A 27,663-nucleotide genomic window follows, 5' to 3' on the forward strand; every position below is an offset into this window, starting at 1 on the left:
GAGACCCTTCCTATAGCATGAGATGTGATATCTCAATGCTTCTAATACCAAACCTGAGACCCTTCCTATAACATGAGATGGGATATCCAACTCCTTCCCATTCCAATCCTGAGACCCTTCCGATAGCAGAGATGTGATATCTCAATGCTTATACCAAACCTGAGACCCTTCCTAAGGCTTGAGATGTCATATACAACTCCTTCCCATTCCAATCCTGAGACCCTTCCTATAGCATGAGATGTGATATCTCAATGCTTATACCAAATCTGAGACCCTTCCTATAGCATGAGATGTGATATCCAAATCCTTCCCATTCCAATCCTGAGACCCTTCCTATAGCATGAGATGTGATATCTCAATGCTTATACCAAACCTGAGAGCCTACCTATAGCATGAGATGTGATATCCAAGTCCATCCCATTCCAATCCTTAGACCCTTCCTACAGCATGCGATGTGATATCTCAATGATTCTAATACCAAACCAGAGACCCGTCCTTTAACATGAGATGGGATATCCAACTCCTTCCCATTCCAATCCTGAGCCACTCCTGATAGCAGAGATGTGATATCTCAATGCTTATACCAAACCTGAGACCCTTAATATAACATGAGATGTGATATCCAACTCCTTCCCGTTCCAAACCTGAGACACTTCCTATAGCATATGTGATATCCAACTCCTTCCCATTCCAAACATGAGACCCTTACTATAGCAAGAGATGTGATATCCAAATCCTTCCCATTCCAATCCTGAGACCCTTCCTATAACATGAGATGTGATATTCAACTCCTTCCCATTCCAACCTGAGACACTTCCTATAGCATGGGAAGGGATATCCAACTCCTTCCCAATCCAATCCTGAGAACCTTCCGATAGCAGAGATGTGATATCTCAATGCTTATACCAAACCTGAGACCCTTCCTATGGCATGAGATGTGATATCCAACTCCTTGCCATTCAAATCCTGAGACCCTTCCTATAGCATGAGATGTGATATCTCAATGCGTCTACCTAACCTGAGACCCTTCCTTTAGCATGAGATGTGATATCCAAATCCTTCACATTCCAATCCTGAGACCCTTCCTATAGCATGAGATGTGATATCTCAATGCTTCTAATACCAAACCTGAGATCCTTCCTATAACATGAGATGTGATATCCAATTCCTTCCCATTCCAAACCTGAGACCCTTCCTATTGGATGAGATGTGATATCCAACTCCTTCCCATTCCAACCCTGAGACCCTTCCTATACCATGAGATGTGATATCTCAATGCTTCTAATACCAAACCTGGGAACCGTCCTATAACATGAGATGTGATATCTCAATGTTTCTAATAAAAAACCTGAGACCCTTCCTATAACATGAGATGTGATATCCAATTCCTTCCCATTCCAAACCTGAGACCCTTCCTATTGGATGAGATGTGATATCCAAATCCTTCCCCTTCCAAACCTGAGACCCTTCCTTTAGCATGAGATGTGATATCCAAATACTTCCCATTCCAATCCTAAAGCCCTTCCTATAGCATGAGATGTGATATCTCAATGTTTCTAATAAAAAACCTGAGACCCTTCCTATAGCAAGAGATGTGATATCCAAATCCTTCCCATTCCAATCCTGAGACCCTTCCTGTATATAACATGAGATGTGATATCCAACTCCTTCCCATTCCAACCTGAGACCCTTCCTATAGCATGAGATGTGATATCCAACTCCTTACCATTCAAATCCTGAGACCCTCCCTATAACAAGAGATGTCATATCCAACTCCTTCCCATTCCAAACCTGAGACCCTTCCTATAACATGAGATGTGATATCCAACTCCTTCCCATTCCAAACCTGAGACCCTTCCGATAGCATGAGATGTGATATCTCAATGCTTCAAAAACCAAACATGAGAACCATCCTATAACATGAGATGTGAAATCCAAATCCTTCCCTTCCCAAACCTGAGACTCTTCCTATTGCATGAGATGTGATATCTCAATGCTTCTACCAAACCTGAAACCCTTCCTATAGCATGAGATGTGATATCCAACTCCTTCCCATTCCAATCCTGAGACACATCCTATAGCATGAGATGTGATATCACAATGCTTCTAATACCAAACCTGAGACCCGTCCTATAACATGAGATGTGATATCCAAATGCTTCCCCTTCCAAACCTGAGACCCTTCCTTTAGCATGAGATGTGATATATAGCTCCTCCCATTCCAATCCTGAGACCCTTCCGATAGCAGAGATGTGATATTTCAATGCTTATACCAAACCTGAGACCCTTCCCATAGCATGAGATGTGATATCCAACTCCTTCCCATTCCAATCCTGAGACCCTTCCTATAGCATGAGATGTGATATCTCAATGCTTCTAATACCAAACCTGAGATCCTTCCTATAACATGAGATGTGATATCCAAATCCTTCCCATTCCAAACCTGAGACCCTCCCTTTAGCATGAGATGTGATATCCAACTCCTTCCCATTCCAATCCTGATACCCTTCTGATAGCATGAGATGTGATATCCAACTCCTTCTATTCCAACCTGAGACCCTTCCTATAGCATGAGATGGGATATCCAACTCCTTCCAAATCCAATCCTGATACCCTTCCGATAGCATGAGATGTGATATACCAATGCTTCTACAAAACCTGAGACCCATACCATGGCATGAGATGTGATATCAAACTCCCGTCCTATACCATGAGACTTGATATCTCAATGCTTCTAATACCAAACCTGAGACCGGTCCAATAACATGAGATGTGATATCCAAATCCTTCTCCTTCCAAACCTTAGACCCTTCCTATAGCATGAGATGAGATATCTCAATGCTTCTAATACCAAACCTGAGACCCTTCCTATAACATGAGATGTGATATCCAAGTCCTTCCCATTCCAATCCTGAGACCCTTCCTATAGCATGAGATGTGATATCTCAATGCTTCTAATACCAAACCTGAGACCCTTCCTATAACATGAATTATGATATCCAAATCCTTCCCATTCCAATCCTGAGACCCTTCCGATAGCAGAGATGTGATATCTCAATGCTTATACCAAACCTAAGACCCTTCCGATAGCATGAGATGTGATATCTCAATGCTTCTAATACCAAACCTGAGATCCTTCCAATAACATGAGATGTGATATCCAACTCCTTCCCATTCCAATCCCGAGACCCTTCCTATAGCATGAGATGTGATATCTCAATGCTTCTAATACCAAACCTAAGGTCCTTCCTATAACATGAGATGTGATATCCAAATCCTTCCCATTCCAAACCTGAGACCCTCCCTTTAGCATGAGATGTGATATCCAACTCCTTCCCCTTCCAAACCTGAGACCCTTCCTTTAGCATGAGATGTGATATCCAGCTCCTCCCATTCCAATCCTGAGACCCTTCCGATAGCAGAGATGTGATATTTCAATGCTTATACCAAACCTGAGACCCTTCCCATAGCATGAGATGTGATATCCAGCTCCTCCCATTCCAATCCTGAGACCCTTCCGATAGCAGAGATGTGATATTTCAATGCTTATACCAAACCTGAGACCCTTCCCATAGCATGAGATGTGATATCCAACTCCTTCCCATTCCAATCCTGAGACCCTTCCTATAGCATGAGATGTGATATCTCAATGCTTCTAATACCAAACCTGAGATCCTTCCTATAACATGAGATGTGATATCCAACTCCTTCCCATTCCAATCCTGAGACCCTTCCTATAGCATGAGATGTGATATCTCAATGCTTCTAATACCAAACCTAAGGTCCTTACTATAACATGAGATGTGATATCCAAATCCTTCCCATTCCAAACCTGAGACCCTCCCTTTAGCATGAGATGTGATATCCAACTCCTTCCCATTCCAATCCTGATACCCTTCTGATAGCATGAGATGTGATATCTCAATGCCTCTAATACCAAACCTGAGATCCTACCTCTAACATGAAATGTGATATCCAACTCCTTCCTTTTCCAAACCTGAGACCCTTCCTACAGCATGAGATGTGATATCCAACTCCTTCCATTCCAACCTGAGACCCTTCCTATAGCATGAGATGGGATATCCAACTCCTTCCAAATCCAATCCTGATACCCTTCCGATAGCATGAGATGTGATATCCCAATGCTTCTACAAAACCTGAGACCCATACCATGGCATGAGATGTGATATCAAACTCCCGTCCCATACCATGAGACTTGATATCTCAATGCTTCTAATACCAAACCTGAGACCGGTCCAATAACATGAGATGTGATATCCAAATCCTTCCCCTTCCAAACCTTAGACCCTTCCTTTATCATGAGATGTGATATCCAAGTCCTTCCCATTCCATTCCTGAGACCCTTCCTATAGCATGAGATGTGATATGTCAATGCTTCTAATACCAAACCTGAGACCCTTCCTATAACATGAGATGTGATATCCAAGTCCTTCCCATTCCAATCCTGAGACCCTTCCTATAGCATGAGATGTGATATCCAACTCCTTCCCATTCCAATCCTGAGACCCTTCCGATAGCAGAGATGTGATATCTCAATGCTTATACCAAACCTAAGACCCTTCCGATAGCATGAGATGTGATATCTCAATGCTTCTAATACCAAACCTGAGATCCTTCCAATAACATGAGATGTGATATCCAACTCCTTCCCATTCCAATCCCGAGACCCTTCCTATAGCATGAGATGTGATATCTCAATGCTTCTAATACCAAACCTAAGGTCCTTCCTATAACATGAGATGTGATATCCAAATCCTTCCCATTCCAAACCTGAGACCCTCCCTTTAGCATGAGATGTGATATCCAACTCCTTCCCCTTCCAAACCTGAGACCCTTCCTTTAGCATGAGATGTGATATCCAGCTCCTCCCATTCCAATCCTGAGACCCTTCCGATAGCAGAGATGTGATATTTCAATGCTTATACCAAACCTGAGACCCTTCCCATAGCATGAGATGTGATATCCAGCTCCTCCCATTCCAATCCTGAGACCCTTCCGATAGCAGAGATGTGATATTTCAATGCTTATACCAAACCTGAGACCCTTCCCATAGCATGAGATGTGATATCCAACTCCTTCCCATTCCAATCCTGAGACCGTTCCTATAGCATGAGATGTGATATCTCAATGCTTCTAATACCAAACCTGAGATCCTTCCTATAACATGAGATGTGATATCCAACTCCTTCCCATTCCAATCCTGAGACCCTTCCTATAGCATGAGATGTGATATCTCAATGCTTCTAATACCAAACCTAAGGTCCTTACTATAACATGAGATGTGATATCCAAATCCTTCCCATTCCAAACCTGAGACCCTCCCTTTAGCATGAGATGTGATATCCAACTCCTTCCCATTCCAATCCTGATACCCTTCTGATAGCATGAGATGTGATATCTCAATGCCTCTAATACCAAACCTGAGATCCTACCTCTAACATGAAATGTGATATCCAACTCCTTCCTTTTCCAAACCTGAGACCCTTCCTACAGCATGAGATGTGATATCCAACTCCTTCTATTCCAACCTGAGACCCTTCCTATAGCATGAGATGGGATATCCAACTCCTTCCAAATCCAATCCTGATACCCTTCCGATAGCATGAGATGTGATATCCCAATGCTTCTACAAAACCTGAGACCCATACCATGGCATGAGATGTGATATCAAACTCCCGTCCTATACCATGAGATTTGATATCTCAATGCTTCTAATACCAAACCTGAGACCGGTCCAATAACATGAGATGTGATATCCAAATCCTTCCCCTTCCAAACCTTAGACCCTTCCTTTATCATGAGATGTGATATCCAAGTCCTTCCCATTCCATTCCTGAGACCCTTCCTATAGCATGAGATGTGATATGTCAATGCTTCTAATACCAAACCTGAGACCCTTCCTATAACATGAGATGTGATATCCAAGTCCTTCCCATTCCAATCCTGAGACCCTTCCTATAGCATGAGATGTGATATCTCAATGCTTCTAATACCAAACCTGAGACCCTTCCTATAACATGAATTGTGATATCCAAATCCTTCCCATTCCAATCCTGAGACCCTTCCGATAGCAGAGATGTGATATCTCAATGCTTATACCAAACCTAAGACCCTTCCGATAGCATGAGATGTGATATCTCAATGCTTCTAATACCAAACCTGAGATCCTTCCAATAACATGAGATATGATGTCCAAATCCCTCCCCTTCCAAACCTTAGACCATCCCTTTAGCATGAGATTTGATATCCAACTCCTTCCCATTCCAATCCTGAGACCCTTCTGATGGCATGAGATGTGATATCTCAATGCCTCTAAAACCAAACCTGAGATCCTACCTCTAACATGAAATGTGATATCCAACTCCTTCCCATTCCAATCCTGAGACCCTTCCTATAACATAAAATGTGATATCCAACTCCTTCTATTCCAACCTGAGACCCTTCCTATAGCATGAGATGGGATATCCAACTCCTTCCAAATCCAATCCTGATACCCTTCCGATAGCATGAGATGTGATATACCAATGCTTCTACAAAACCTGAGACCCATACCATGGCATGAGATGTGATATCAAACTCCCGTCCTATACCATGAGACTTGATATCTCAATGCTTCTAATACCAAACCTGAGACCGGTCCAATAACATGAGATGTGATATCCAAATCCTTCCCCTTCCAAACCTTAGACCCTTCCTATAGCATGAGATGTGATATCTCAATGCTTCTAATACCAAACCTGAGACCCTTCCTATAACATGAGATGTGATATCCAAGTCCTTCCCATTCCAATCCTGAGACCCTTCCTATAGCATGAGATGTGATATCTCAATGCTTCTAATACCAAACCTGAGACCCTTCCTATAACATGAATTATGATATCCAAATCCTTCCCATTCCAATCCTGAGACCCTTCCGATAGCAGAGATGTGATATCTCAATGCTTATACCAAACCTAAGACCCTTCCGATAGCATGAGATGTGATATCTCAATGCTTCTAATACCAAACCTGAGATCCTTCCAATAACATGAGATGTGATATCCAACTCCTTCCCATTCCAATCCCGAGACCCTTCCTATAGCATGAGATGTGATATCTCAATGCTTCTAATACCAAACCTAAGGTCCTTCCTATAACATGAGATGTGATATCCAAATCCTTCCCATTCCAAACCTGAGACCCTCCCTTTAGCATGAGATGTGATATCCAACTCCTTCCCCTTCCAAACCTGAGACCCTTCCTTTAGCATGAGATGTGATATCCAGCTCCTCCCATTCCAATCCTGAGACCCTTCCGATAGCAGAGATGTGATATTTCAATGCTTATACCAAACCTGAGACCCTTCCCATAGCATGAGATGTGATATCCAGCTCCTCCCATTCCAATCCTGAGACCCTTCCGATAGCAGAGATGTGATATTTCAATGCTTATACCAAACCTGAGACCCTTCCCATAGCATGAGATGTGATATCCAACTCCTTCCCATTCCAATCCTGAGACCCTTCCTATAGCATGAGATGTGATATCTCAATGCTTCTAATACCAAACCTGAGATCCTTCCTATAACATGAGATGTGATATCCAACTCCTTCCCATTCCAATCCCGAGACCCTTCCTATAGCATGAGATGTGATATCTCAATGCTTCTAATACCAAACCTAAGGTCCTTACTATAACATGAGATGTGATATCCAAATCCTTCCCATTCCAAACCTGAGACCCTCCCTTTAGCATGAGATGTGATATCCAACTCCTTCCCATTCCAATCCTGATACCCTTCTGATAGCATGAGATGTGATATCTCAATGCCTCTAATACCAAACCTGAGATCCTACCTCTAACATGAAATGTGATATCCAACTCCTTCCTTTTCCAAACCTGAGACCCTTCCTACAGCATGAGATGTGATATCCAACTCCTTCTATTCCAACCTGAGACCCTTCCTATAGCATGAGATGGGATATCCAACTCCTTCCAAATCCAATCCTGATACCCTTCCGATAGCATGAGATGTGATATCCCAATGCTTCTACAAAACCTGAGACCCATACCATGGCATGAGATGTGATATCAAACTCCCGTCCTATACCATGAGACTTGATATCTCAATGCTTCTAATACCAAACCTGAGACCGGTCCAATAACATGAGATGTGATATCCAAATCCTTCCCCTTCCAAACCTTAGACCCTTCCTTTATCATGAGATGTGATATCCAAGTCCTTCCCATTCCATTCCTGAGACCCTTCCTATAGCATGAGATGTGATATGTCAATGCTTCTAATACCAAACCTGAGACCCTTCCTATAACATGAGATGTGATATCCAAGTCCTTCCCATTCCAATCCTGAGACCCTTCCTATAGAATGAGATGTGATATCTCAATGCTTCTAATACCAAACCTGAGACCCTTCCTATAACATGAATTGTGATATCCAAATCCTTCCCATTCCAATCCTGAGACCCTTCCGATAGCAGAGATGTGATATCTCAATGCTTATACCAAACCTAAGACCCTTCTGATAGCATGAGATGTGATATCTCAATGCTTCTAATACCAAACCTGAGATCCTTCCAATAACATGAGATATGATGTCCAAATCCCTCCCCTTCCAAACCTTAGACCATCCCTTTAGCATGAGATTTGATATCCAACTCCTTCCCATTCCAATCCTGAGACCCTTCTGATGGCATGAGATGTGATATCTCAATGCCTCTAAAACCAAACCTGAGATCCTACCTCTAACATGAAATGTGATATCCAACTCCTTCCCATTCCAATCCTGAGACCCTTCCTATAACATGAGATGTGATATCCAACTCCTTCTATTCCAACCTGAGACCCTTCCTATAGCATGAGATGGGATATCCAACTCCTTCTAAATCCAATCCTGATACCCTTCCGATAGCATGAGATGTGATATACCAATGCTTCTACAAAACCTGAGACCCATACCATGGCATGAGATGTGATATCAAACTCCTGTCCTATACCATGAGACTTGATATCTCAATGCTTCTAATACCAAACCTGAGACCGGTCCAATAACATGAGATGTGATATCCAAATCCTTCCCCTTCCAAACCTTAGACCCTTCCTATAGCATGAGATGTGATATCTCAATGCTTCTAATACCAAACCTGAGACCCTTCCTATAACATGAGATGTGATATCCAAGTCCTTCCCATTCCAATCCTGAGACCCTTCCTATAGCATGAGATGTGATATCTCAATGCTTCTAATACCAAACCTGAGACCCTTCCTATAACATGAATTATGATATCCAAATCCTTCCCATTCCAATCCTGAGACCCTTCCGATAGCAGAGATGTGATATCTCAATGCTTATACCAAACCTAAGACCCTTCCGATAGCATGAGATGTGATATCTCAATGCTTCTAATACCAAACCTGAGATCCTTCCAATAACATGAGATGTGATATCCAACTCCTTCCCATTCCAATCCCGAGACCCTTCCTATAGCATGAGATGTGATATCTCAATGCTTCTAATACCAAACCTAAGGTCCTTCCTATAACATGAGATGTGATATCCAAATCCTTCCCATTCCAAACCTGAGACCCTCCCTTTAGCATGAGATGTGATATCCAACTCCTTCCCCTTCCAAACCTGAGACCCTTCCTTTAGCATGAGATGTGATATCCAGCTCCTCCCATTCCAATCCTGAGACCCTTCCGATAGCAGAGATGTGATATTTCAATGCTTATACCAAACCTGAGACCCTTCCCATAGCATGAGATGTGATATCCAGCTCCTCCCATTCCAATCCTGAGACCCTTCCGATAGCAGAGATGTGATATTTCAATGCTTATACCAAACCTGAGACCCTTCCCATAGCATGAGATGTGATATCCAACTCCTTCCCATTCCAATCCTGAGACCCTTCCTATAGCATGAGATGTGATATCTCAATGCTTCTAATACCAAACCTGAGATCCTTCCTATAACATGAGATGTGATATCCAACTCCTTCCCATTCCAATCCCGAGACCCTTCCTATAGCATGAGATGTGATATCTCAATGCTTCTAATACCAAACCTAAGGTCCTTACTATAACATGAGATGTGATATCCAAATCCTTCCATTCCAAACCTGAGACCCTCCCTTTAGCATGAGATGTGATATCCAACTCCTTCCCATTCCAATCCTGATACCCTTCTGATAGCATGAGATGTGATATCTCAATGCCTCTAATACCAAACCTGAGATCCTACCTCTAACATGAAATGTGATATCCAACTCCTTCCTTTTCCAAACCTGAGACCCTTCCTACAGCATGAGATGTGATATCCAACTCCTTCTATTCCAACCTGAGACCCTTCCTATAGCATGAGATGGGATATCCAACTCCTTCCAAATCCAATCCTGATACCCTTCCGATAGCATGAGATGTGATATCCCAATGCTTCTACAAAACCTGAGACCCATACCATGGCATGAGATGTGATATCAAACTCCCGTCCTATACCATGAGACTTGATATCTCAATGCTTCTAATACCAAACCTGAGACCGGTCCAATAACATGAGATGTGATATCCAAATCCTTCCCCTTCCAAACCTTAGACCCTTCCTTTATCATGAGATGTGATATCCAAGTCCTTCCCATTCCATTCCTGAGACCCTTCCTATAGCATGAGATGTGATATCTCAATGCTTCTAATACCAAACCTGAGACCCTTCCTATAACATGAGATGTGATATCCAAGTCCTTCCCATTCCAATCCTGAGACCCTTCCTATAGCATGAGATGTGATATCTCAATGCTTCTAATACCAAACCTGAGACCCTTCCTATAACATGAATTGTGATATCCAAATCCTTCCCATTCCAATCCTGAGACCCTTCCGATAGCAGAGATGTGATATCTCAATGCTTATACCAAACCTAAGACCCTTCCGATAGCATGAGATGTGATATCTCAATGCTTCTAATACCAAACCTGAGATCCTTCCAATAACATGAGATATGATGTCCAAATCCCTCCCCTTCCAAACCTTAGACCATCCCTTTAGCATGAGATTTGATATCCAACTCCTTCCCATTCCAATCCTGAGACCCTTCTGATGGCATGAGATGTGATATCTCAATGCCTCTAAAACCAAACCTGAGATCCTACCTCTAACATGAAATGTGATATCCAACTCCTTCCCCTTCCAACCCTGAGAGCCTTCCTATAGAATGAGATGTGATATCCAAGTCCTTCCCATTCCAATCCTGAGACCCTTCCTATAACATGAGATGTGAAATCCAACTCCTTCCCATTCCAATCATGAGACCCTTCCTATAGCTTGAGATGTGATATCCAACTCCTTCTCATTCCAATTCTGAGACCCGTCCTATACCATGAGACTTGATATCTCAATGCTTCAAATACCAAACCTGAGACCGGTCCTATAACATGAGATGTGATACCCAAATCCGTCCCCTTCCAAACCTTAGACCCTTCCTATAGCATGAGATGTGATATCTCATTGCTTCTAATACCAAACCTGAGACCCTTCCTATAACGAGATGGGATATCCAACTCCTTCCCATTCCAATCCTGAGACCCTTCAGATAGCAGAGATGTGATATCCAACTCCTTCCCATTCCAAACCTGAGACCCTTCCTATAGCATGAGATGTTATAATTTAATGCTTCTAAAACCAAACCTGAGAACCATCCTATAACATGTGAAATCCAAATCCTTCCCTTTCCAAACCTGAGACCCTTCCGATAGCATGAGATGTGATATCTCAATGCTTCTAAAACCAAACATGAGAACCATCCTATAACATGAGATGTGAAATCCAAATCCTTCCCTTTCCAAACCTGAGACCCTTCCTATAGCTTGAGATGAAATATCAAACTCCTTCCCATTCCAATCCTGAGATAGCTTGAGATGTGATATCCAACTCCATCCCATTCCAATCCTGAGACCCTTCCGATAGCATGAGATGTGATAGCTCAATGCTTCTAATATCAAAACTGAGACCCTCCCTATAGTATGAGATGTGAATTCTAAGTCCTTACCATTCCTATCCTGAGACCCTTCCGATAGCAGAGATGTGATATCTCAATGCTTATACCAAACCTGATGACCCTTCCTATGGCATTAGATGTGATATCCAACTCCTTCCCATTCCAATCCTGAGTTCCTTCCTATAGCATGAGATGTGATATCTCAATGCTTCTATCAAACCTGATACCCTTCCTTTAGCATGAGAGGTGATATTCAACTCCTGCCCATTCCAATCCTGAGACCCTTCCTATATCATGAGACGTGATATCCAACTCCTTCCCATTCCAATCCTGAGACTCCTCCTATAGCATGAGATGTGATATCTCAATGCTTCTAATACCAGACCTGGGACCGGTCCTATAACATGAGATATGATATCCAAATCCTTCCCATTCCAACCTGAGACCCTTCCTGTAGCATGAGAAGGGAGATCCAACTCCTTCCCATTCCAATCCTTAGACCCTTCCTATACCATGAGATGTGATATCTCAATGCTTCTAATACCAAACCTGGGACCCGTCCTATAACATGAGATATGTCCTATAACATGAGATATGATATCCAAATCCTTCCCCTTCCAAACCTGAGACCCTTCCTTTAGCATGAGATTTGATATCCAAATCCTTCCCATTCCAATACTGAAACCCTTCCTATAGCATGAGATGTCATATCTCAATGTTTCTAATAGAAAACCTGAGACCCTTCCTATAGCAAGAGATGTGATATCCAAATCCTTCCCATTTCAATCTTGAGACCCTTCCTATAACATGAGATGTGATATCCAACTCCTACCCATTCCAACCTGAGACCCTTCCTATAGCATGAGAAGGGATATCCAATTCCTTCCCAATCCAATCCTTAGACCCTTCCGATAGCAGAGATGTGATATCTCAATGCTTATACCAAACCTGAGACCCTTCCTTTAGCATGAGATGTGATATCCAAATGCTTCACATTCCAATCCTGAGACCCTTCCTATAGCATGAGATGTGATATCTCAATGCTTCTAATACAAAACCTGAGATCCTTCCTATAACATGAGATGTGATATCCAAGTCCTTCCCATTCCAATCCTGAGACCCTTCCTATAACATGAGATGTGATATCCAACTCCTTCTACTCCAACCTGAGACCCTTCCTATAGCATGAGATGGGATATCCAACTCCTTCCAAATCCAATCCTGATACCCTTCCAATAGCATGAGATGTGATATCCCAATGCTTCTACAAAACCTGAGACCCATACCATGGCATGAGATGTGATATCAAACTCCCGTCCTATACCATGAGACTTGATATCTCAATGCTTCTAATACCAAACCTGAGACCGGTCCAATAACATGAGATGTGATATCCAAATCCTTCCCCTTCCAAACCTTAGACCCTTCCTTTATCATGAGATGTGATATCCAAGTCCTTCCCATTCCATTCCTGAGACCCTTAATATAGCATGAGATGTGATATCTCAATGCTTCTAATACCAAACCTGAGACCCTTCCTATAACATGAGATGTGATATCCAAATCCTTCCCATTCCAATCCTGAGACCCTTCCGATAGCAGAGATGTGATATCTCAATGCTTATACCAAACCTGAGACCCTTCCGATAGCATGAGATGTGATATCTCAATGCTTCTAATACCAAACCTCAGATCCTTCCAATAACATGAGATGTGATGTCCAAATCCTTCCCCTTCCAAACCTTAGACCCTCCCTTTAGCATGAGATGTGATATCCAACTCCTTCCCATTCCAATCCTGAGACCCTTCTGATGGCATGAGATGTCATATCTCAATGCCTCTAATACCAAACCTGAGATCCTACCTCTAACATGAGATGTGAAATCAAACTCCTTCCCATTCCAAACCTGAGACCCTTCAGATAGCATGAGATGTGATATTTCAATGCTTCTAAAACCAAACATGAGAACCATCCTATAACATGAGATGTGAAATCCAAATCATTCCCATTCCAAACATGAGGCCCTTCCTATAGCTTGAGATGTGATATCAAACTCCTTCCCATTCAATGTGATATCCAACTCCTTCCCATTCCAATCCTGGGACCCTTCCTATACCATGAGATGTGATAGTTCAATGCTTCTAATACCAAACCTGAGACCCGTCCTAAAACATGAGATGTGAGATCCAAATCCTTCCCCTTCCAGACCTGAGACCTTTCCTTTAGCATGAGATGTGATAACCAACTCCTTCCCATTCCAAACCTGAGACCCTTCCCATAGCATGAGATGTGATATCTCAATGCTTCTAAAACCAAACATGAGAACCATCCTATAACATGAGATGTGAAATCCAAATCCTTCCCTTTCCAAACCTGAGACCCTTCCTATAGCTTGAGATGAAATATCAAACTCCTTCCCATTCCAATCCTGAGATAGCTTGAGATGTGAGATCCAAATCCTTCCCCTTCCAAACCTGAGACCCTTCCTATAGCTTGATATGTGATATCAAACTCCTTCCCATTACAATCCTGAGATAGCTTGAGATGTGATATCCAACTCCATCCCATTCCAATCCTGAGACCCTTCCGATAGCATGAGATGTGATAGCTCAATGCTTCTAATATCAAAACTGAGACCCTCCCTATAGTATGAGATGTGAAATCTACGTCCTTCCCATTCCTATCCTGAGACCCTTCCGATAGCAGAGATGTGATATCTCAATGCTTATACCGAACCTGATGACCCTTCCTTTAGCATGAGATGTGATATTCAACTCCTTCCCATTCCAAACCTGAGACCCTTCCTATAACATGAGACGTGATATCCAACTCCTTCCCATTCCAAACCTGAGACCTTTCCTTTAGCATATGTGATATCCAACTCCTTCCAATTCCAATACTGAGACCCTTCCAATAGCATATGTGATATCTCAATGCTTCTAATATCAAAACTGAGACCCTCCCTATAACATGAGATGTGATATCCAACTCCTTCCCATTCCAATCTTGAGACCCTTCCTATAGCATGAGATGTGATATCTCAAGGCCTCTAATACCAAACCTGAGATCCTTCCTCTAACATGAAATGTGATATCCAACTCCTTCCCCTTCCAAACCTGAGAGCCTTCCTATAGCATGAGATATGATATCCAAGTCCTTCCCATTCCAATCCTGAGACCCTTCCTATAACATGAAATGTGATATCCAACTCCTTCCCATTCTAACCTGAGACCCTTCCTATAGCATGAGATGGGATATCCAACTCCTTCCAAATCCAATACTGATACCCTTCCGATAGCATGAGATGTGATATCCCAATGCTTCTACCAAACCTGAGACCCATACTATGGCATGAGATGTGATATCAAACTCCTTCCCATTCCAATCCTGAGACGCTTCCTATAGCTTGAGATGTGATATCCAACTCCTTCCCATTCCAATTCTGAGACCCTTCTTATACCATGACACTTGATATCTCAATGCTTGTAATACCAAACCTGAGACCCGTCCTATAACATGAGATGTGATATCCAAATCCATCCCCTTCCAAACCTTAGACCCTTCCTTTATAATGAGATGTGATATCCAACTCCTTCCCATTCCAATCCTGAGACCCTTCCGATATCATGAGATGTGATATCTCAATGCTTATACCAAACCTGAGACCCTTCCTAAGGCCTGAGATGTCATATACAACTCCTTCCCATTGCAATCCTGAGACCCTTCCTAGAGCATGAGATGTGATATCTCAATGCTTATACCAAATCTGAGACCCTTCTTATAGCATGAGATGTGATATCCAACACCTTCCCATTCCAATCCTGAGATCCTTCCTATAATATGAGATGTGATTTCCAAATCCTTCCCCTTCCAAACCTGAGACCCTCCCTTTAGCATGAGATGTGATATCCAACTCCTTCCCATTCCAATCTGAGACCCTTCTGATAGCATGAGATGTGATTTCTCAATGCCTCTAATACCAAACCTGAGATCCTACCTCTAACATGAAATGTGATATCCATCTCCTTCCCTTTCCAAACCTGAGACCCTGCCTATAGCATGATATGTGATATCCAAGTCCTTCCCATTCCAATCCTGAGACCCTTCCTATAGCATGTGATGTGATGTCTCAATGCTTCTAATACCAAACCTGAGATCCTTCCTATAACATGAGATGTGATATCCAACTCCTTCCCATTCCAATCCTGAGACCCTTATGATAGCATGAGATGTGATATCTCAATGCCTCTTATACCAAACCTGAGATCCTTCTGATAGCATGAGATGTGATATCTCAATGCTTCTAATACCAAACCTGAGATCCTTCCTATAATATGAGATGTGATTTCCAAATCCTTCCCCTTCCAAACCTGAGACCCTCCCTTTAGCATGAAATGTGATATCCAACTCCTTCCCATTCCAATCCTGAGACCCTTCTGATAGCAAGAGATGTGATATCTCATTGCCTCTAATACCAAACCTGAGATCCTACCTCTAACATGAAATGTGATATCCATCTCCTTCCCTTTCCAAACCTGAGACCCTGCCTATAGCATGAGATGTGATATCCAAGTCCTTCCCATTCCAATCCTGAGACCCTTCCTATAGCATGTGATGTGATATCCAAGTCCTTCCCATTCCAATCCTGAGACCCTTCCTATAGCATGTGATGTGATATCCCAATGCTTATACCAAACCTGAGACCCTTCCTATGGCATGAGATGTCATATACAACTCCTTCCCATTCCAACCCTGAGACCCTTCCTATAGCATGAGATGTGATATCTCAATGCTTATACCAAACCTGAGACCCTTCCTATAGCTTGAGATGTGATATCCAACTTCTTCCCATTCCAATCCTGAGACCCTTCCTATAGCATGAGATGTGATATCCCAATGCTTCTACCAAACCTGAGACCCATACTATGGCATGAGATGTGATATCAAACTCCTTCCCATTCCAATCCTGAGACGCTTCCTATAGCTTGAGATGTGATATCCAACTCCTTCCCATTCCAATTCTGAGACCCTTCTTATACCATGAGACTTGATATCTCAATGCTTCTAATACCAAACCTGAGACCCGTCCTATAACATGAGATGTGATATCCAAATCCTTCCCCTTCCAAACCTTAGCCCCTTCCTTTATAATGAGATGTGATATCCAACTCCTTCCCATTCCAATCCTGAGACCCTTCCGATATCATGAGATTTGTTATCTCAATGCTTCTAATATCAAACTTGAGACCCTCCCTATAGCATGAGATGTGACATCCAAGTCCTTCCCATTCCAATCCTGAGACCCTTCCTATAGCATGAGATGTGATATCTCAATGCTTCTAATACCAAACCTGAGACCCTTCCTATAACATGAGATGGGATATCCAACTCCTTCCCATTCCAATCCTGAGACCCTTCCGATAGCAGAGATGTGATATCTCAATGCTTATACCAAACCTGAGACCCTTCCTAAGGCTTGAGATGTCATATACAACTCCTTCCCATTCCAATCCTGAGACCCTTCCTATAGCATGAGATGTGATATCTCAATGCTTATACCAAATCTGAGACCCTTCCTATAGCATGAGATGTGATATCCAAATCCTTCCCATTCCAATCCTGAGACCCTTCCTATAGCATGAGATGTGATATCTCAATGCTTATACCAAACCTGAGAGCCTACCTATAGCATGAGATGTGATATCCAAGTCCATCCCATTCCAATCCTTAGACCCTTCCTACAGCATGCGATGTGATATCTCAATGATTCTAATACCAAACCAGAGACCCGTCCTTTAACATGAGATGGGATATCCAACTCCTTCCCATTCCAATCCTGAGCCACTCCTGATAGCAGAGATGTGATATCTCAATGCTTATACCAAACCTGAGACCCTTCCTATAACATGAGATGTGATATCCAACTCCTTCCCGTTCCAAACCTGAGACACTTCCTATAGCATATGTGATATCCAACTCCTTCCCATTCCAAACATGAGACCCTTACTATAGCAAGAATGTAATATCCAACTCCTACCCATTCCAATCCTGAGACCATTCCTATAGCATGAGATGTGATATATCAATGCTTCTAATACCAAACCTGAGATCCTTCCTATGACATGAGATGTGATATCCAAATCCTTCCCATTCCAATCCTGAGACCCTTCCTATAGCAAGAGATGTGATATCCAAATCCTTCCCATTCCAATCCTGAGACCCTTCCTATAACATGAGATGTGATATTCAACTCCTTCCCATTCCAACCTGAGACACTTCCTATAGCATGGGAAGGGATATCCAACTCCTTCCCAATCCAATCCTGAGAACCTTCCGATAGCAGAGATGTGATATCTCAATGCTTATACCAAACCTGAGACCCTTCCTATGGCATGAGATGTGATATCCAACTCCTTGCCATTCAAATACTGAGACCCTTCCTATAGCATGAGATGTGATATCTCAATGCTTCTACCAAACCTGAGACCCTTCCTTTAGCATGAGATGTGATATCCAAATCCTTCACATTCCAATCCTGAGACCCTTCCTATAGCATGAGATGTGATATCTCAATGCTTCTAATACCAAACCTGAGATCCTTCCTATAACATGAGATGTGATATCCAATTCCTTCCCATTCCAAACCTGAGACCCTTCCTATTGGATGAGATGTGATATCCAACTCCTTCCCATTCCAACCCTGAGACCCTTCCTATACCATGAGATGTGATATCTCAATGCTTCTAATACCAAACCTGGGAACCGTCCTATAACATGAGATGTGATATCTCAATGTTTCTAATAAAAAACCTGAGACCCTTCCTATAACATGAGATGTGATATCCAATTCCTTCCCATTCCAAACCTGAGACCCTTCCTATTGGATGAGATGTGATATCCAAATCCTTCCCCTTCCAAACCTGAGATCCTTCCTTTAGCATGAGATGTGATATACAAATACTTCCCATTCCAATCCTAAAACCCTTCCTATAGCATGAGATGTGATATCTCAATGTTTCTAATAAAAAACCTGAGACCCTTCCTATAGCAAGAGATGTGATATCCAAATCCTTCCCATTCCAATCCTGAGACCCTTCCTGTATATAACATGAGATGTGATATCCAACTCCTTCCCATTCCAACCTGAGACCCTTCCTATAGCATGAGATGTGATATCCAACTCCTTACCATTCAAATCCTGAGACCCTCCCTATAACAAGAGATGTCATATCCAACTCCTTCCCATTCCAAACCTGAGACCCTTCCTATAACATGAGATCTGATATCCAACTCCTTCCCATTCCAAACCTGAGACCCTTCCGATAGCATGAGATGTGATATCTCAATGCTTCAAAAACCAAACATGAGAACCACCCTATAACATGAGATGTGAAATCCAAATCCTTCCCTTCCCAAACCTGAGACTCTTCCTATAGCATGAGATGTGATATCTCAATGCTTCTACCAAACCTGAAACCCTTCCTATAGCATGAGATGTGATATCCAACTCCTTCCCATTCCAATCCTGAGACACATCCTATAGCATGAGATGTAATATCACAATGCTTCTAATACCAAACCTGAGACCCGTCCTATAACATGAGATGTGATATCCAAATCCTTCCCCTTCCAAACCTGAGACCCTTCCTTTAGCATGAGATGTGATATATAGCTCCTCCCATTCCAATCCTGAGACCCTTCCGATAGCAGAGATGTGATATTTCAATGCTTATACCAAACCTGAGACCCTTCCCATAGCATGAGATGTGATATCCAACTCCTTCCCATTCCAATCCCGAGACCCTTCCTATAGCATGAGATGTGATATCTCAATGCTTCTAATACCAAACCTAAGGTCCTTCCTATAACATGAGATGTGATATCCAAATCCTTCCCATTCCAAACCTGAGACCCTCCCTTTAGCATGAGATGTGATATCCAACTCCTTCCCATTCCAATCCTGATACCCTTCTGATAGCATGAGATCTGATATCTCAATGCCTCTAATACCAAACCTGAGACCCTTCCTACAGCATGAGATGTGATATCCAAGTCCTTCCCATTCCAATCCTGAGACCCTTCCTATAACATGAGATGTGATATCCAACTCCTTCTATTCCAACCTGAGACCCTTCCTATAGCATGAGATGGGATATCCAACTCCTTCCAAATCCAATCCTGATACCCTTCCGATAGCATGAGATGTGATATACCAATGCTTCTACAAAACCTGAGACCCATACCATGGCATGAGATGTGATATCAAACTCCCGTCCTATAGCATGAGACTTGATATCTCAATGCTTCTAATACCAAACCTGAGACCAGTCCAATAACATGAGATGTGATATCCAAATCCTTCCCCTTCCAAACCTTAGACCCTTCCTTTATCATGAGATGTGATATCCAAGTCCTTCCCATTCCATTCCTGAGACCCTTCCTATAGCATGAGATGTGATATCTCAATGCTTCTAATACCAAACCTGAGACCCTTCCTATAACATGAGATGTGATATCCAAGTCCTTCCCATTCCAATCCTGAGACCCTTCCTATAGCATGAGATGTGATATCTCAATGCTTCTAATACCAAACCTGAGACCCTTCCTATAACATGAATTATGATATCCAAATCCTTCCCATTCCAATCCTGAGACCCTTCCGATAGCAGAGATGTGATATCTCAATGCTTATACCAAACCTAAGACCCTTCCGATAGCATGAGATGTGATATCTCAATGCTTCTAATACCAAACCTGAGATCCTTCCAACAACATGGGATGTGATATCCAACTCCTTCCCATTCCTATCCCGAGACCCTTCCTATAGCATGAGATGTGATATCTCAATGCTTCTAATACCAAACCTAAGGTCCTTCCTATAACATGAGATGTGATATCCAAATCCTTCCCATTCCAAACCTGGGACCCTCCCTTTAGCATGAGATGTGATATCCAACTCCTTCCCCTTCCAAACCTGAGACCCTTCCTTTAGCATGAGATGTGATATCCAGCTCCTCCCATTCCAATCCTGAGACCCTTCCGATAGCAGAGATGTGATATTTCAATGCTTATACCAAACCTGAGACCCTTCCCATAGCATGAGATGTGATATCCAACTCCTTCCCATTCCAATCCTGAGACCCTTCCTATAGCATGAGATGTGATATCTCAATGCTTCTAATACCAAACCTGAAATCCTTCCTATAACATGAGATGTGATATCCAACTCCTTCCCATTCCAATACCGAGACCCTTCCTATAGCATGAGATGTGATATCTCAATGCTTCTAATACCAAACCTAAGGTCCTTCCTATAACATGAGATGTGATATCCAAATCCTTCCCATTCCAAACCTGAGACCCTCCCTTTAGCATGAGATGTGATATCCAACTCCTTCCCATTCCAATCCTGATACCCTTCTGATAGCATGAGATGTGATATCTCAATGCCTCTAATACCAAACCTGAGATCCTACCTCTAACATGAAATGTGATATCCAACTCCTTCCTTTTCCAAACCTGAGACCCTTCCTACAGCATGAGATGTGATACCCAAGTCCTTCCCATTCCAATCCTGAGACCCTTCCTATAACATGAGATGTGATATCCAACTCCTTCTATTCCAACCTGAGACCCTTCCTATAGCATGAGATGGGATATCCAACTCCTTCCAAATCCAATCCTGATACCCTTCCGATAGCATGAGATGTGATATCCAAATGCTTCTACAAAACCTGAGACCCATACCATGGCATGAGATGTGATATCAAACTCCCGTCCTATACCATGAGACTTGATATCTCAATGCTTCTAATACCAAACCTGAGACCGGTCCAATAACATGAGATGTGATATCCAAATCCTTCCCCTTCCAAACCTTAGACCCTTCCTTTATCATGAGATGTGATATCCAAGTCCTTCCCATTCCATTCCTGAGACCCTTCCTATAGCATGAGATGTGATATCTCAATGCTTCTAATACCAAACCTGAGACCCTTCCTATAACATGAGATGTGATATCCAAGTCCTTCCCATTCCAATCCTGAGACCCTTCCTATAGCATGAGATGTGATATCTCAATGCTTCTAATACCAAACCTGAGACCCTTCCTATAACATGAATTGTGATATCCAAATCCTTCCCATTCCAATCCTGAGACCCTTCCGATAGCAGAGATGTGATATCTCAATGCTTATACCAAACCTAAGACCCTTCCGATAGCATGAGATGTGATATCTCAATGCTTCTAATACCAAACCTGAGATCCTTCCAATAACATGAGATATGATGTCCACATCCCTCCCCTTCCAAACCTTAGACCATCCCTTTAGCATGAGATTTGATATCCAACTCCTTCCCATTCCAATCCTGAGACCCTTCTGATGGCATGAGATGTGATATCTCAATGCCTCTAAAACCAAACCTGAGATCCTACCTCTAACATGAAATGTGATATCCAACTCCTTCCCCTTCCAACCCTGAGAGCCTTCCTATAGAATGAGATGTGATATCCAAGTCCTTCCCATTCCAATCCTGAGACCCTTCCTATAACATGAGATGTGATATCCAACTCCTTCCCATTCCAATCATGAGACCCTTCCTATAGCTTGAGATGTGATATCCAACTCCTTCTCATTCCAATTCTGAGACCCGTCCTATACCATGAGACTTGATATCTCAATGCTTCAAATACCAAACATGAGACCGGTCCTATAACATGAGATGTGATACCCAAATCCGTCCCCTTCCAAACCTTAGACCCTTCCTATAGCATGAGATGTGATATCTCAATGCTTCTAAAACCAAACATGAGAACCATCCTATAACATGAGATGTGAAATCCAAATCCTTCCCTTTCCAAACCTGAGACCCTTCCTATAGCTTGAGATGAAATATCAAACTCCTTCCCATTCCAATCCTGAGATAGCTTGAGATGTGATATCCAACTCCATCCCATTCCAATCCTGAGACCCTTCCGATAGCATGAGATGTGATAGCTCAATGCTTCTAATATCAAAACTGAGACCCTCCCTATAGTATGAGATGTGAATTCTAAGTCCTTCCCATTCCTATCCTGAGACCCTTCCGATAGCAGAGATGTGATATCTCAATGCTTATACCGAACCTGATGACCCTTCCTTTAGCATGAGATGTGATATTCAACTCCTTCCCATTCCAAACCTGAGACCCTTCCTATAACATGAGACGTGATATCCAACTCCTTCCCATTCCAAACCTGAGACCTTTCCTTTAGCATATGTGATATCCAACTCCTTCCAATTCCAATACTGAGACCCTTCCAATAGCATATGTGATATCTCAATGCTTCTAATATCAAAACTGAGACCCTCCCTCTAACATGAGATGTGATATCCAACTCCTTCCCATTCCAATACTGAGACCCTTCCAATAGCATATGTGATATCTCAATGCTTCTAATATGAAAACTGAGACCCTCCCTATAACATGAGATGTGATATCCAACTCCTTCCCATTCCAATCGAGACCCTTCCTATAACATGAGATGTGCTATCTCTATGCTTCTAATACCAAACCTGAGGCCCTTCCCGTAGTATATGTGAAATCCAACTCCTTCCCATTCCAAACTTGTGACCCTTCCTGTAGCATGAAATGTGATTTTTCACCCCTTCCAATACCATACCCTAGCCTAGACCATTCCCACAGCCTGAGATTTGAAATCTCATTTCTTCCAATACCAAACCCGAGACCCTTCCGATAGGATGTGATTTGATATCTCAGTGCTTCTAATACCAAACCTGAGATCCTCCCTATAACAAGAGATATCATATCCAACTCCTTCCCATTCCAATCCTGAGACTCTTCCTATAGCATTTCATGTGATATCGAACTTCCCATTCAAATCCTGAGACTCAGACCTCCCCGTCTAACCTCACCACTCCTAGCTCCCGGATTGATAATGCACTCCTGCTGTGTCTTCTCTCCCTTCTTCTGCTTCCTTTCCTCTCTCCTTCCTCGTGTGCCCTAGGTCAGGCTCCTTCTACACCTCCGCAAGGATTACTGATTTGTACCCCTCCCCACTCTCAACTCTCACTCAGTTAACACTCATCTGACATCTGCCATTTCCTGGAAGAACCCGACCTTGATGTCCTTGGTCTAACCAAGACATGGATGACGGCCAGCGCTGTCTCGAGCTCTGACACTTTCCTCCCTGATGACAAGTTCCTCTCCATGCCCAGATCCAACCGTTCATGAGGGGGAGTATCCTTGATTCCTGTAGTAAATTGCTTTCCTTTGCAGGCCGACTCCTCTCACGAATGCCTTGTCTACATGCATTCTCTCTTTCCTGGCCATTCTCTCACCGTGGCTATTTGCCTACCCCCTTCCTCTCTCAGTGGATGGACTTCTCCATCCTAGCCTCCTACCACTCAACTCCGCCTACTTGGAGAATTCAAAATGAACCTTTATGCTTCCTGACCTGGACTTTTACGAGATCTGCAACTCTTCATGTCTCTGGCCCTACACACTGCAGGGAATACTCAGGATTTTCTGATCTCAGACATCCCCCTATGTAACCCTCTCAACAATCCTCTCCCGTGGTGATCAAGTTCTCATCTCCAAAGAAGGCTAACTACCAGCTGTTCCTCCTCAGTGGAGTTCTCCCTTTCTGTCCCTGCTCTCTGCACCGTTTCGCGTTGCAAACACTCGCTTCCCTGCTCTCTGGTTTAGACGCTTTTCCTTCTTCCTTTCTGTGCCTGTTCTCTGCATCGTTTCGCGTTGCAGAAAACAACTCGCTTCCCAGCTCTCTGGTTTAGACGTGTGTTCCCTGCCTTCTCTCCTCTTCCCGCTGCCTTCAAATCAACAAATGAGCTTCAAAAGATACACGGTGCTCAGAATGCTTTATAACACCCATTATTCAAGATATAGCTGTAACCCGCTAGACGTATTGAAAAGTGCTAAAAACTAGCAAAATAGCTAGAAAATGTTCTTTCCTCGCGTTTTGGTAAATACGAATTCTGGTGGATTCCCATTTTGTACTCCGTGCATTTGTTCAGTCGAATCCTGATGTTTTTAACCACTCGTCACCCATACAAGGGGGGGATCAAAATCTACTGTTCACAGGCTGAATGTATACTGCTGAAATTGTCAATGCATTATCGGGTAAACCGACTGTTCTGGAAAGTGTATTTGCCATCTGTTATTCCAGTCAGCATGTTTTCATCGTCCCTTCTTGTTTCAAGGCTGCACTCCCGTGGTGATCACATTCTCCTCTCCAGAGCAGGCTAACTACCAGCTGCTCCTCCTCAGAGGCGTTCCACCTTTCTGTCCCTGCTCCCTGCACCGTTTCGCGTTGCATGTACTCGCTTCCCAGCTCTCTGGTTTAGATGCGTGTTCCCTGCCTTCTCTCCACTTCCTACAGCCTTCCAATGAGCTCCACAAGATAGTGTTCAGAATGCTTTACAACCCCATTATTCAACATATAGCTGTAACCCGCTAGACGTATTGAAACGTGCTAAAAACTAGCAAAAATAGCTAGAAAATGTACTTCCCTCGCGTTTTTGTAAATGCGAATTCTGGTGGGTTCCCATGTTGTATGTACTGTGTCCGTGCGTTTGTGTCGAATCCTGAAGTTTTTAACCACTGTTCTCCCATACTAGGGAGGGGGGGGTCATCATCTACTGCTGTTCACAGGCTGAATGTATACGGCTGAAATCTTCAAGGCATTATCAGCTTTCCTGACTGTTTTGGAACGTGTATTTGCCATCTGTTAATGCAGTCGCCCTTTGTTCATCGTTCCTTCTAGTTTACAGGCTGCACTCCCCTAGTGATCACATTCTTCTCTCCTATGCAGGCTAACTACCAGCTGCTCCTCCTCATAGGTGTTCATCCTTTCTGTCCCTGCTCCCTGCACCGTTTCGCGTTGCATGTACTCGCTTCCCAGCTCTCTGGTTGAGATGCGTGTTCCCTGCCTTCTCTCCTCTTGCTACAGCCTTCCAATTTGCTCCACAAGATACAGTGTTCAGAATGCTTTATAACACCCATTATTCAACATATAGCTGTAACCAGCTAGACGTATTGAAACGTGCTAAAAACTAGCAAAAACAGCTAGGGAGAGGATTGTTGAGAGGGTTACAGAGGGGGAGGTCTGAGATCAGAAAATCCTGAGTATTCCCTGCAGTGTGTAGGGCCAGCGACATGAAGAGTTGCAGATCTCGTAAAAGTCCAGGTCAGGAAGCATACAGGTTCATGTTGAATTCTCCAAGAAGGCGGAGTTGAGTGGTAGGAGGCTAGGATGGAGAAGTCCATCCACTGAGAGAGGAAGGGGGTAGGCAAATAGCCACGGTGAGAGAATGGCCAGGAGAGAATGCATGCAGACAAGGCATTCGTGAGAGGAGTCGGCCTGCAAAGGAAAGCAATTTACTACAGGAATCAAGGATAAGCATTGAGATATCACATCTCATGCTATAGGAAGGGTCTCAGGATTGGAATGGGAAGGACTTAGATATCACATATGCTATAGGGAGGGTCTCAGTTTTGATATTAGAAGCATTGAGATATCACATCTCATGCTATCGGAAGTGTCTCAGGATTGGAATGGGAAGGAGCTGGATATCACATCTCATGCTAAAGGAAGGGTCTCAGGTTTGGAACGGGAAGGAGTTGGATATCACATCTCATGCTATAGGAAGGGTCTCAGGATTGGAATGGGAAGGACTTAGATATCACATATGCTATAGGGAGGGTCTCAGTTTTGATATTAGAAGCATTGAGATATCACATCTCATGCTATCGGAAGTGTCTCAGGATTGGAATGGGAAGGAGCTGGATATCACATCTCATGCTAAAGGAAGGGTCTCAGGTTTGGAACGGGAAGGAGTTGGATATCACATCTCATGTTATAGGAAGGGTCTCAGGTTTCGTATAAACATTGAGATATCACATCTCTGCTATCGGAAGTGTCTCAGGATTAGAATGGGAAGGAGTTGGATATCCCATCACATGTTATAGGACGGGTCTCAGGTTTTTTATTAAAATCATTGAGATATTATATTGCATGCTGTAGGAAGGGTCTAAGGATTGGAATGGGAAGGACTTGGATATCAGATCTCATGCTATAGATAGGCTCTCAGGTTTGGAAAGTGAAGGAGTTGGATATCACATTTCATGTTAGAGGAAGGATCTCAGGTTTGGTATTAGAGGCATTCAGATATCACATCTCAGGCTATAGGAAGGGTCTCAGGATTGGAATGGGAAGGAGTTGGATATCACATCTCATGCTATAGGAAGGGTCTTGAGATATCACATCTCATGCTATAGGAAGGGTCTCAGGATTGGAATGGAAGGAGTTGGATATCACATCTCATGTTATAGGAAGGATCTCAGGTTTGGTATTAGAAGCATTGAGACATCACATCTCATGCTATAGGAAGGGTCTCAGGATTGGAATGGGAAGGAGTTGGATATCACATCTCATGCTATAGGAAGGGTCTCAGGATTGGAATGGGAAGGAGTTGTATATGACATCTCATGCCGTAGGGAGGGTCTCAGGTTTGGTATAAACATTGAGATATCACATCTCTGCTATCGAAAGGGTCTCAGGATTGGAATGGAAAGGAGTTGGATATCCCATCTCATGTTATAGGAAGAGTCTCAGGTTTGGTATTAGAAGCATTGA

Source organism: Ambystoma mexicanum, chromosome 5q (assembly GCF_040938575.1).
Source record: "Ambystoma mexicanum isolate Mex_15411 chromosome 5q, UKY_AmexF1_1, whole genome shotgun sequence".
In the NCBI taxonomy this organism is placed as follows: Eukaryota; Metazoa; Chordata; class Amphibia; order Caudata; family Ambystomatidae; genus Ambystoma; species Ambystoma mexicanum.